The sequence below is a fragment of the Corvus cornix genome, chromosome 7 (genome assembly GCF_000738735.6).
Source record: "Corvus cornix cornix isolate S_Up_H32 chromosome 7, ASM73873v5, whole genome shotgun sequence".
Lineage (NCBI taxonomy): Eukaryota > Metazoa > Chordata > Aves > Passeriformes > Corvidae > Corvus > Corvus cornix.
This window is the reverse complement of record NC_046337.1, coordinates 34,898,881-34,909,219: the sequence shown is the minus strand read 5'-3', so window position 1 is coordinate 34,909,219 and position 10,339 is coordinate 34,898,881. Positions and strand designations below refer to the sequence as shown.

General features: G+C 41.6%; 1 long non-coding RNA gene across 1 annotated transcript in view; it reads right to left on the bottom strand.

Moving 5' to 3' along the window:
• The window catches only part of LOC120410309, a 37,238-nt gene extending 31,823 nt beyond the window's left edge, over nt 1-5,415 (bottom strand). The window contains exon 1 of the long non-coding RNA XR_005602395.1: nt 5,262-5,415. This is a non-coding gene — a long non-coding RNA (uncharacterized LOC120410309). The remainder of the gene's footprint in view (nt 1-5,261) is intronic.
• Between the last annotated feature and the right edge of the window lie 4,924 nt (nt 5,416-10,339).

Here is a 10,339-nt window from a genome sequence, read left to right as displayed (position 1 = left end):
ATGGATTTTTATGCTATCCAAAGGTTTTAGTAATTTTTTAAAATTTCCGCCCTAAATTGAGACAAATACCTGAAAAAAATGTTCACATTCTCTTAAGATCTTAAATAACTCAGTCATTTATAAAGAATAGCAAATACTTTATATACTACTAGCCTCTTTCACCTAGTGACAGCTTCAACACAGGTTTTTATTTACCCATTTTGAAAATGAAAAAACAAGACGATTTGGAAACCTAATGATAAGGGGGGTTGGGGGCTTTTTTGAGAAACACACAAAACTGTCTAAAAATCAGGTTTAATTTCATCAATAAATCCCACTGAAATGATACCCAATCTGAAAGCAGTTTGGAAATGCATAAACAGCTTTGGTACCTCATCTGTAGGAGAGCAGAGAAAACTCCTATTTTACCTCAAAACCATTTAAAGGTTGAACTTTTTTTTCAACCTACTGCATCCATACTAGTAAAACAAGCATCACTCAGAGCTCTGATTTTGGGGAATGCACCTCACTAAAGGCTGCCTTCTCTTATATTTTGTGTTCACCTAAGGAAAGAAATACTCTGCACAACCAACTCCTCCAAGAGTGACGGAAGACCCCAGCAGGTGGGGAAGGAAAGCCAGCCTGCATCTGTTCAGGCTCTGAATAGAAAAAGTAATTCTCAGTCCCTGTCATCTGACACCTCTTGCCATCACTACATTTGCTTTGTATTTTAAATAGAACATGGTTAATGAGCATACTTTCCACTGCTCCACCCAAATGACAGTTTAACTCCTTAGGACCAAGGCTAAATTCCCAGAAGAAGGCCAAGATGTGAATCATCAGTCCTTGGTATGCAGCACTAGATCCAGCAACTGGCACGGGGAGCAGGCAGCCTACAAAACTGAGGTGGAAGTGTCAGAAGGATTGAGGAGAGATGGTCATTGGCTCCAAGGATGTAATTCTGCTCTTGGCAGGCTGTATTCATTGAGTTAGCCACTATCACACATCTCCACAGCTGCTTCTGCCAGGCTAGGGATAGCCAAGAAACCTCTCGAAGAACAGGATTCATGCGCACAGGGCAGAATGGATTTCAGACAGCAGGGAACTGCAAGAGGAGCAATGTCTCTCAATCTAGTACTGCTCAAGGGTCCAGGTCCCCGTCTAGGAAAAGGCAGAGGCTGTTTTCTACTACTCACAGTGCTTTTCTCTGAAGGTATCCTAGACCCAAAAGTGTCAACCATGTTATCAACAGAAAGATCTCTTACATGCAGGAGCTGAATATGAGAAACACAGATGCTATACTTAATAGGAACAACTGTTTCTGCACTCTATCAACATTCTCCCTAGTCTTGGGCTGTATTTTAATTTATTTTAGAAGAATGGTTTCCAGACAGTGGGTGGTGCAGCTCTGTGCAGAAACAGACACCATATGGACAGAAAGGGGCATTTATCCAGGACAACAAAGCACAGCAGGTCAGGCGTGCCTGATGTGTCAAGAGTTGTTTACTGGTCTCACAGCACCAGAGTGTTGAGCAGAGTGAGCTCCACCCACTGCCCCAAACCCATTTGGGCAAAGGTTGTTCAGACATGTCTCCTCAAAACCCTCTCTATATGGCTCTCTTTTCTCATTTCCAGGAGCTGCTAGACACCGGTCATTTCTCCCTCCCACCTACAGACCAAAAAACTGAAGAAGTACAACAGCCTATTAACATGACCTGGGTCCTTCACACAGATCTGCTAGACCTGACCCTTATAGTACAAGGGCAAACCCAGGAAAGACATCCTCTTGCTGGCAGGCAAACGCGACTGTTCACATCACTAAGACCTCTCAGCCTTCATATCTGTCTTCTTTACATTAGTACTGAGGTATTTTTAAAAAGCCACATTACACACAACACTCCTGTCTGGACAAACTCCACAAATGTAACCCTCCCAGTGAAGTAAACTTGCTTCAACAGCAAAGTATTTTCCTGTTTCACATAGCTACCCTTTTATGGCACTGCACACCATTCTTACAAGAACAATTGTCCCACTTCAGCATGTTTTCAACCAAATCTCAGACTTCAAACACAACACATTTAAGCACCCTTCTTCCAAGTTGTCTCAGTTTTGCTTGCAGGCGTCTAGAAGTGGGTGGAGCTTGGAGCCAAGTGGGCGTGACCAGGTTGCTATTCTATACCACTCAAATCATTTAGGGGGAAAAAAAAGGTGAATATGTACCATTTTGTTCTGTTTCTTCCTCAGAGAAACTGCCAATGACCAGCACTCTGGACTCTGCCTCTGTTTAAATCACCCTCTCTTCTGCATACTTTTGTTAATACTGTTGCTGTTACTCTTAGTTTTTTTCATCCTATTGTTTTTATCTCGACCCATAGTGTCTGCCTTTGTCCCTCTCTGACCAGAGGGGGCAGGGGTAGGGGAGCAGCTTATTTGAAATTTAATTTCCAGCTGGTTTTAAACCACCACACAAGTACTATCTTATTGTCAATGCAATCCTCCCATAGATTTAAATCGTACTCCTTCTTATGCCAGGAAGGCTGACTTTTACAGGGATACAAGGAAGTGCTCAAACATTTAACACAGAAAAGATACTTCTTTACTAACCTGTTATTTCTCATTTATTTTATAACAAAAAAATGCAATACTTTCATTTACCCAGGCTCTTACATTTACTTCAAAATGAAGTATCAAATGTTGCTGAAAATATCAAATTTCACACACATCTACCTTCTAGACTAATTGGCACAGTACATATCAGACCATGGTTTATTAGAGCATTAAACTGAATTTTCCATTATCTAAATCTATGATTTGGGAGGATGGTATATATTAGTTCATAAACTATTATTTCTCCACCAATGTAGCAATAATGGGTAGCAGCACTCCTAAATCAAACTTTTTGTTGTAAAAGAAAGGCTATTGCCATCCCTCTGGAAGGGCCTTGCATTAAGAAATGAATGAGGCAGATTGATAAAAGCAATAAAAAACATCTATGTATTTCCTCAATAGCATGAAAACTATTTCAAGAGGGATTATTCACACTGACTAAAAGAAATAGCAATGATAATATTTATTTGTGATTATACTTTTAAACAGAAAAATTCACTTTCACCATGTCTCCATAGTTTACATGCATCATTTATTTTGTTGGAGAGTACAGTCTTATGCTGGATGAAAGGCATTTAGGCACAGAGAAATGTCACAGGGTGAATTGCAGCCAGTGGCTGCAAGGAATTCAGCTCCTGTTCAACCTCACAAACATCCTTTGAAGCTCACTTGGCCTCTTCATGGTCTCGTGAGTAAAACTGGTCAATGAGGAGCACAATAAGAGAGAGACCAGGACAAAGTCTTGAGAAAGCCAATGCTAAAGGCAGTACCTCACAGTGGCTCTGCAGTTATGTTCTCCATAGCCACCTGGAACACTTCTCCGTGGTGTGTTTTTCTCTGTGCTGACTTTTTCCTTCTCACCTCCCTGTTGTCTGCCAGGCAGCAAACGGAACTGACTGTTGTGCCTTTGGTCTACATCAGAGCATGTAGGCTGGAACAATTTCAAACCTCTTTTGATCTTACATGCTACATAGCAGGACAGGGCTATGTAGCACGGGTCACATCCATTTTCCATGAAGGCAGATCCTTAAGAAAACCAAAAGTGAGGAGGAGTGTCTAACATGCTTTTACCTCACCAAGTCTGGCCACTCTGGAGGTTGTTTTTTCATGGTTCTGGTACAAGAACCAAGAAATCACAAGTAAACCCCATGTACCACACAGAATAAGAGAGTAAATGTTTCTCTCGTGGTTGCCATGGGATTTGTGAAGCAGGCTTGGATGTAAAGAAACAAAGCACCTATAATTCATTACATTTGGGGAGAAAAAAATCTCATGCACTTAAGCCAATCACATTTTGAGGGTTTTGGTCTTGAAACTTGATTCACACTTCATGTAGATTTGCAGCTGGCAGCCACAGAATGCTTGCACGGAAGGGAAGGCCTTGTGATACAACCCATTTTAAAAAAAGAGTTCCTTTTCATGATAAAAGTGTTACTGAATTCAAAGCCCTTCTGAACTAGCAGAGCTGCACAAGCCCCTTTTAAAAAATCTCAACCGCATGGCTATGCTTAACTTCTCATGGCTGGATATAAAGGAAGAGAAGATAATGAAGAAACCCTGTAGTCAGGTATACCTCATAGGAAGGTCAGTACAGCACAGAGTTCACAACCTCAAAAAGTTTAACTGATGTCACAGAAAACCCCATTGGATGTCTCCTTCAGTCACATCCTCTGCATATAGTGCATGACAGTGATTGTCTCTGCCCACAACTACAGTGAGGATGGTGGTATTTAATTTCCTAGAGCCTAGCTAATTAGCCAGTCCTAAGAACATAACCCTCATCCACCCTGCAGGACATTAAGTGGGTCTGGGGCCACCACTTAGTATTAAATGCTTGGAGCAGAGGCTACAGAGAGCCTGTGAGACAATTTTAAAACTAAGAAATTATGACTGAATAAAGCCTTAAAATAGCTGCTGAAAAGGAATTGCTACCCACCCTATCATTAATGTGCAAAATAGTGTTGAGATCCAATACGCAAACAAAGTTTCTAGATTGTTTTCCAGAGTTCCTGGTAGTCAGGACTCATTAAAAGTCTCTCTTCTCTGAAGAGAAGCAGCTCTTTCCAATTCCATTAACTGAATTCTTTTCCAGGGCTCAAGAAAACCCTGGAATATTTTAATTTTTGAATTCCAAAACCAGCAAAAATAAGAGAAAGATACACCTCCTTCCAGGTGAAAGGAAGGTAAAACCTTTTACCTTCCAGGTAAAAGCACACTTCCCATGCTTTTGTTACCCAGTTTAGAATTCTGTATCATTCAAGGAACAAGAAGAACATTGTGTACGATAACATGCTGTATACAACTGAAACCATAGTCTGGGCTTCCTCGTAGGCTATTACATTCCTCAGCTTTATCAACTCAGAGACACAAAACCAAAATAAGTTTTCTCTTATATTTCGAAGTATCAGCTCTCCAGACTATTTGCTCAGGAAGGCATTTTCTTTGGCTCCTTGTGACACAAAAACAGACATATTTTTTACTTGATGCTATACTGAGCACTACCATTTTTCAAGTTGTTCCCCTTCATGCAAGTGACGGTGCTTATTAACTGCCTCATTAGTTTAAAAAGTGGTTTCAGTTCAGAGTTTCCATCTGTAACCATCCTGTCTCTTTCAAAAGCTAAGTCAGTTTCTAAAAGACAACAAATAAAACACTTCTGCCTTTGCTTAACTTACAAGGTTTCTTCTTGTCTGTTCTTAGTCATTCAGGAGTGTATTCGATCTTCAGAGCAAAGGTTGATGCTCTTACTGTACCTCTTGCTCACCTCTGATGGAATAAAACCAGCAGTTTCATACCAGTATGGTATGAAGGCCACACAGCAAGAACACATTTTCATAAGAGCAGGACTTGTTTACCTTCTTAGCAAGGCTGCTAAGGCTGTGAAACCAGGCATGCAAGGAAGGCAGGCCAGTATCTACGCAAGCTGAGTACAGCCCCACAATCACAAAGGAGCCTTGCTAATCACCACAGTAGGAATGTAGCCATTCCAGCATGCCTCCTACATTTTCTGAGCTCAACACCTACCCCTGGGCAAGGGTGGTGCTTGCCTAATTTGCGTTCTTGAAAGCAGCAAAGCAAAGAAATCCTTCTTTCCTCAGTGCAGATTAAACCCATTACATTAATTTACACAGTTTGATAGTAGCTTCCATCATGTTATTCCTGTCAAATTTGGTGCTACTTTCTTAGACACAGACAAATTCTCTCTCAACCCCTTGCTAAATGGGGGATAAGAAAACATACTTTTCTATTTGCCTGGACTAATAGGTCCAGCCACAGCTGATAAACATCTATTGGTCTCAGTATCTAACACAATTATTGCAAAACATGGGAATGAGTCCATACCATGAAGGACACCTTAAACACACGCCTCTCAATCTCCTTTCACACCACCAACTCAGAACTGGTGAGAATGTTTTTAGGTTAGGGCTGACGTAAGCTGTCTTTCGGCCAAAGACCTGTGGAGGAAATACTGAGTAGCTCATTAGAGCTACTGTATCCAAACCCCCAGTGATTGGTACATGAAATGATACATATGTATTCTGCACCTTTTTAAAAAAAGTGTTAAAAGAAGCTACAGAATTTAGGATTAGGAAACCCTAGCTTCAAAGTTACTTGGCACTTCTGAAGTAAAAGTAGTCTGTGAAGGCTGATCTCAATGTTGTCTTTATCATTTCAGCTCTATTATATCAGCCAAATGGAGCAGCTTTCTCCTAAATACCAAACCAATAACAAACATGAAGTTTGAAACTGTAAGCATCGATACTGCTTGAACAGAGATTCTGTAAAACACTATTAGAAGTACTCAATACCACAACACAGGATGTCGCTCATTTTGATTCTGATACAATAAAAAGTACAGAAGGATAGTTTCATCCTAACACAACTATAGCACTTATTACACATCAAGGGAGTAGTCCTTTTCTGGGAGATAATGCCTTACTTGCGCAGCCCTGTTTCATGCAATGCTTTCAACCTTCAGCAACACCTTAAGTATATTCATGTCTGCTGTGTTCAGCAAGTGCTTTTATGTGCCTTTTATGTTCACAAACTGCTGCTCTATGTTGCTCAAAAATCACGTGCATTTTTAATGGTCTGCAGCTGATTTACGTAGGACAAAACCTATCAACAAACTTCACTGATAATTTGAATTCTTCATAGCTCTCCTTGAGAGCTTTTACCCTGTGCCACATGCTAAAGTAAACGCAAACTGATGAACACCTGAGTAGCTGAAGCTTCTTTCTTTGGTATCAGACTTAACAAATTCTCCCCACAGAGGAAACCAGGACTTCAGTCTGTAACGTCTATCTTCACTGGGAGTGCTCCCTGAAACTACTGCTCTTCTTGAGCTTTGGTAGAAGTGATTTTGAAATAATTTACTGAGCAAATCATATGGTCAAGCTCCAAATCAGCCCTGCTGCATGCTGAAAACAGCTGACAGCTATCTAACAGACAAAGATATGCCTGCATGGGCCAGCATCCTAGACTAGCAACCCTTTTAAAACACGTTCATTTGAGGTTTCATGTTGGAAGACCCAGGGAAAACAAAATCCAACCCATGGTAAGATATCACCTGCCACCAACACCTTCAGACCCGTCAAGTCTCTTTCTCAGCTCATGAGAGTCCCACACTTGACTCCCATGTGCCTCTTTCTGCTGATTCCCAGCTAATGCTAGACCTCACACAAAGGCCTTGGAGGGCTGTGGGATCTCTCTGGTGCTCCTAGGCACATGCTGAAGGAGATGGCTCTCCTGACAGTTGTGTGTCTATATGCTACATGTGGTCAGAGAGTGAGAGCACAGTTGGGGTGCTCTGCCAGGATGGAGGAACAAAAGCTGGTTACCAGGGGTCCATGCCCACTTGAAGATATGACCATTAGCTGCTGCTTGCCTCTGTCCATCATATCATCTGACACCCACATGACTGACACTGTGTGACCCCATGCAAAGGCACACTAAGGAGAGTCACGTATCAAGGGGGAAGTAAGCTGAGAGCTCTGCATCTTATTCTAGCTCTCCCTGCACTATAATTCCAACACTAAAAAGTTGGACGAAGAACATGGAGGTCCCCTGATGAGCACACATGCTAAATTGGCACTGTATTCTTCCTTAAAAAAGACAGCACATCAGCTTTAAACAACCTGCCCAGAAACCAAACCTCTAGGCTATTCATATCATGAATGTCAGACATGAACAGTTGGACTCATTCTTTGCAACACAGACTGAAAGTCTAAAAAGGAAATAAAGGGCTTTGTGAGAGAGGCCAGTGCTGTCCCTTGTTGTGTTTTCAAAACCTCTGGTCATATCCTGCAGCTTGGCTTTACAGACAGTATCACCACCACACGTGGCAAAACAGAGGAACACAGGTAACCAGGCTTTTTGAGCAGGAGCTTCTGTTACCCAGTTACAGAGACAGCCGTCTGTCAGAAATCACCCTTGGGGCTGGGACATGGTGGCAACAGCTGTGAGGGGAGCTGTACAGAATGACTGATCATTCAAGAAGAGCATATCTGTAAGCAGATCTTCCACTTCAGATTTGTACCTTGGATAGCAAACATTATTCAAAGGCAAGCACGTGACAATAAAGCTCTGAGAAAAATTAGAACAGTTGCATCCAAGGGCTACATTAACTGGTAGTTTTTCACATTAAGTTGTCTGTCATCAAAATAAAATCCAACATGCCTATCGCTGGAGGAGAACACCCTTCCACAACAACAGATGCTGCTGCAGACGTAAGAGGACTAATGATATCCCAGCTCAGGAATACACATGGAAATTTGCAGGTGAATTATTTGACAGAAAAAAATGCATACAATGAGACTTGTTTGCTCAATTCTTTTAAAAGCTCTTTTACTCTGCAGTGGGAATGAAAGACTGCAAAAATTGTCTCTTCTAAAAAACAGATCATTCCTTTTATACGGCTGTTCTTACCTGAATATACTTGTACAGTCTTCATGTCTACAGAATACATGTTTCTCAGATGAACTTTAAGTTTGACAAAAACCAACCCAATTTTCATTTCAACCTGTCTTACCAACAGAGCTATCAACACTTTATCTCCAAGTAATGTACAATTCCTTTATTTGCTAACTTGGTATCTAGCAAGGCCACGTGCATTTTTTTTCAGCAAGATAATGCTTCAAATTACATTCACTGTAGTAAATATGTTAGACATTGCTCACAGCAAAGCAGAACACTGAAGAGAATGAAGATTCTTTCCAGCTGTAGCAATGACTTACTAACACCGGAAATAATGAAAAAACAACTATAAATGCATGACTGAGAAGAGACTGCTCAACCAAACCAATTCATAGCAAAGCCCAAATGTCACAAAGTCCTCAGGTCAGGGCTGTACACACTGTAGGGGAGCCCTCTGACTCGGTGTCTTTACATTACACTGGCAACAGTTCTAATACCAGAGGAGTGGATATTGCTACTTCTGGGTATGACAGGGATCACAGTGTTTATCACAGAGTAACAGAGATCTGTGCAGTTTGGAGTGTCAAAGGAAAAAATCTGCCACTAACCCAGCAGCAGAGAACTACTAATTTGGGACAATTTACACCCAGTAAGCTAGAGCAAACCTTATCCTCTCCTGAGCCATATGTACCAGAGTTCAGGAAGGAGGGACAGGCCATGTACTGGTATGGAGATGACCATAACAAAGAGAAAGCATCACCATGAAGGGCAGAAAATAAGAATTAGAGATTCAGCCTGTGCCTATGCCTCCAGGAGGAACAGAGGTACAGGGACCAGACAGGGCTAGGAAGGAGTAGAGTACTGTCACTTAACCCTGGCTCTGCTGTGTCTCTGTAAAGATCCACTAGGCTGTTGCAAGAAAAGCACAATCCTGAACTGGAAACAGCATCTGTAAGGAGCAACAATCATTTGCATTCTCTGTCCTGTTGCAGTATCTACTTCTACTCTGTTTCCTGTAAGCACATTTAAAAGGAAAAAAATTGTTCTTAATGTCTTATTTTTTGTAGCCTTCCTTCCCAAAGAATGCCAAATGTCAATCTGATTGCCACTCTCTGTTTAAGGAATTTCCTGATCCCAGAAACTGATCCTTGAAGCCTGGACAAATCTTACTTTTCTGTGGCTTAGGACAAGATCTACCATCTTTCAACTCTGTTATAGTGCATAGGTGTACATGTGATGGGATATGTCCTGGCAGATTTTCTTGCTACAACAAAGCTACCAAGACTGTAAATTGAGTGACCTGGCATCCCTGGGAATGCAAATCTCCCTGTCAGCCTCCTGCTTGCTAACAGACCTATGACCAAGACGCTGGCCTTACCCAGGAGCCAACACCAGCTTAAGGAAGGCACTTTCCAGGAGGATCTACCTGACAGGACCTCACAAGCATAGCCAAATTTTACCTCTGGACATCCGAGTTCAGTAATTCCCAACAATCTCCTTTTTACTTCTTCCCCGTCAACTGCTCCTGCATGGTTCCCTCCTGCCTACTCTGATATAATGACATCAGACTCCCAAATGAAAAAGCAGGACAAGTTTCCAGGCTGCAACTGGTTTTGTAATACAGATGCTTCTCTCTGTAAGTACAGACAGCTCTGTGTTTTGCCAATGTGTCACACTGAAAACATCGTCCCTTGTCTACAGGCACTGCTGCTTTCAGACAGGCTCATCCATAGGAATAGCTATTCCTGTAGTGCCATCTCCTGGTTTACGGTGTAGGAACACAATAGCTGAAAATACTTTTTATATATGTTAAAAAACTTTACAGCAGGTTTGGACT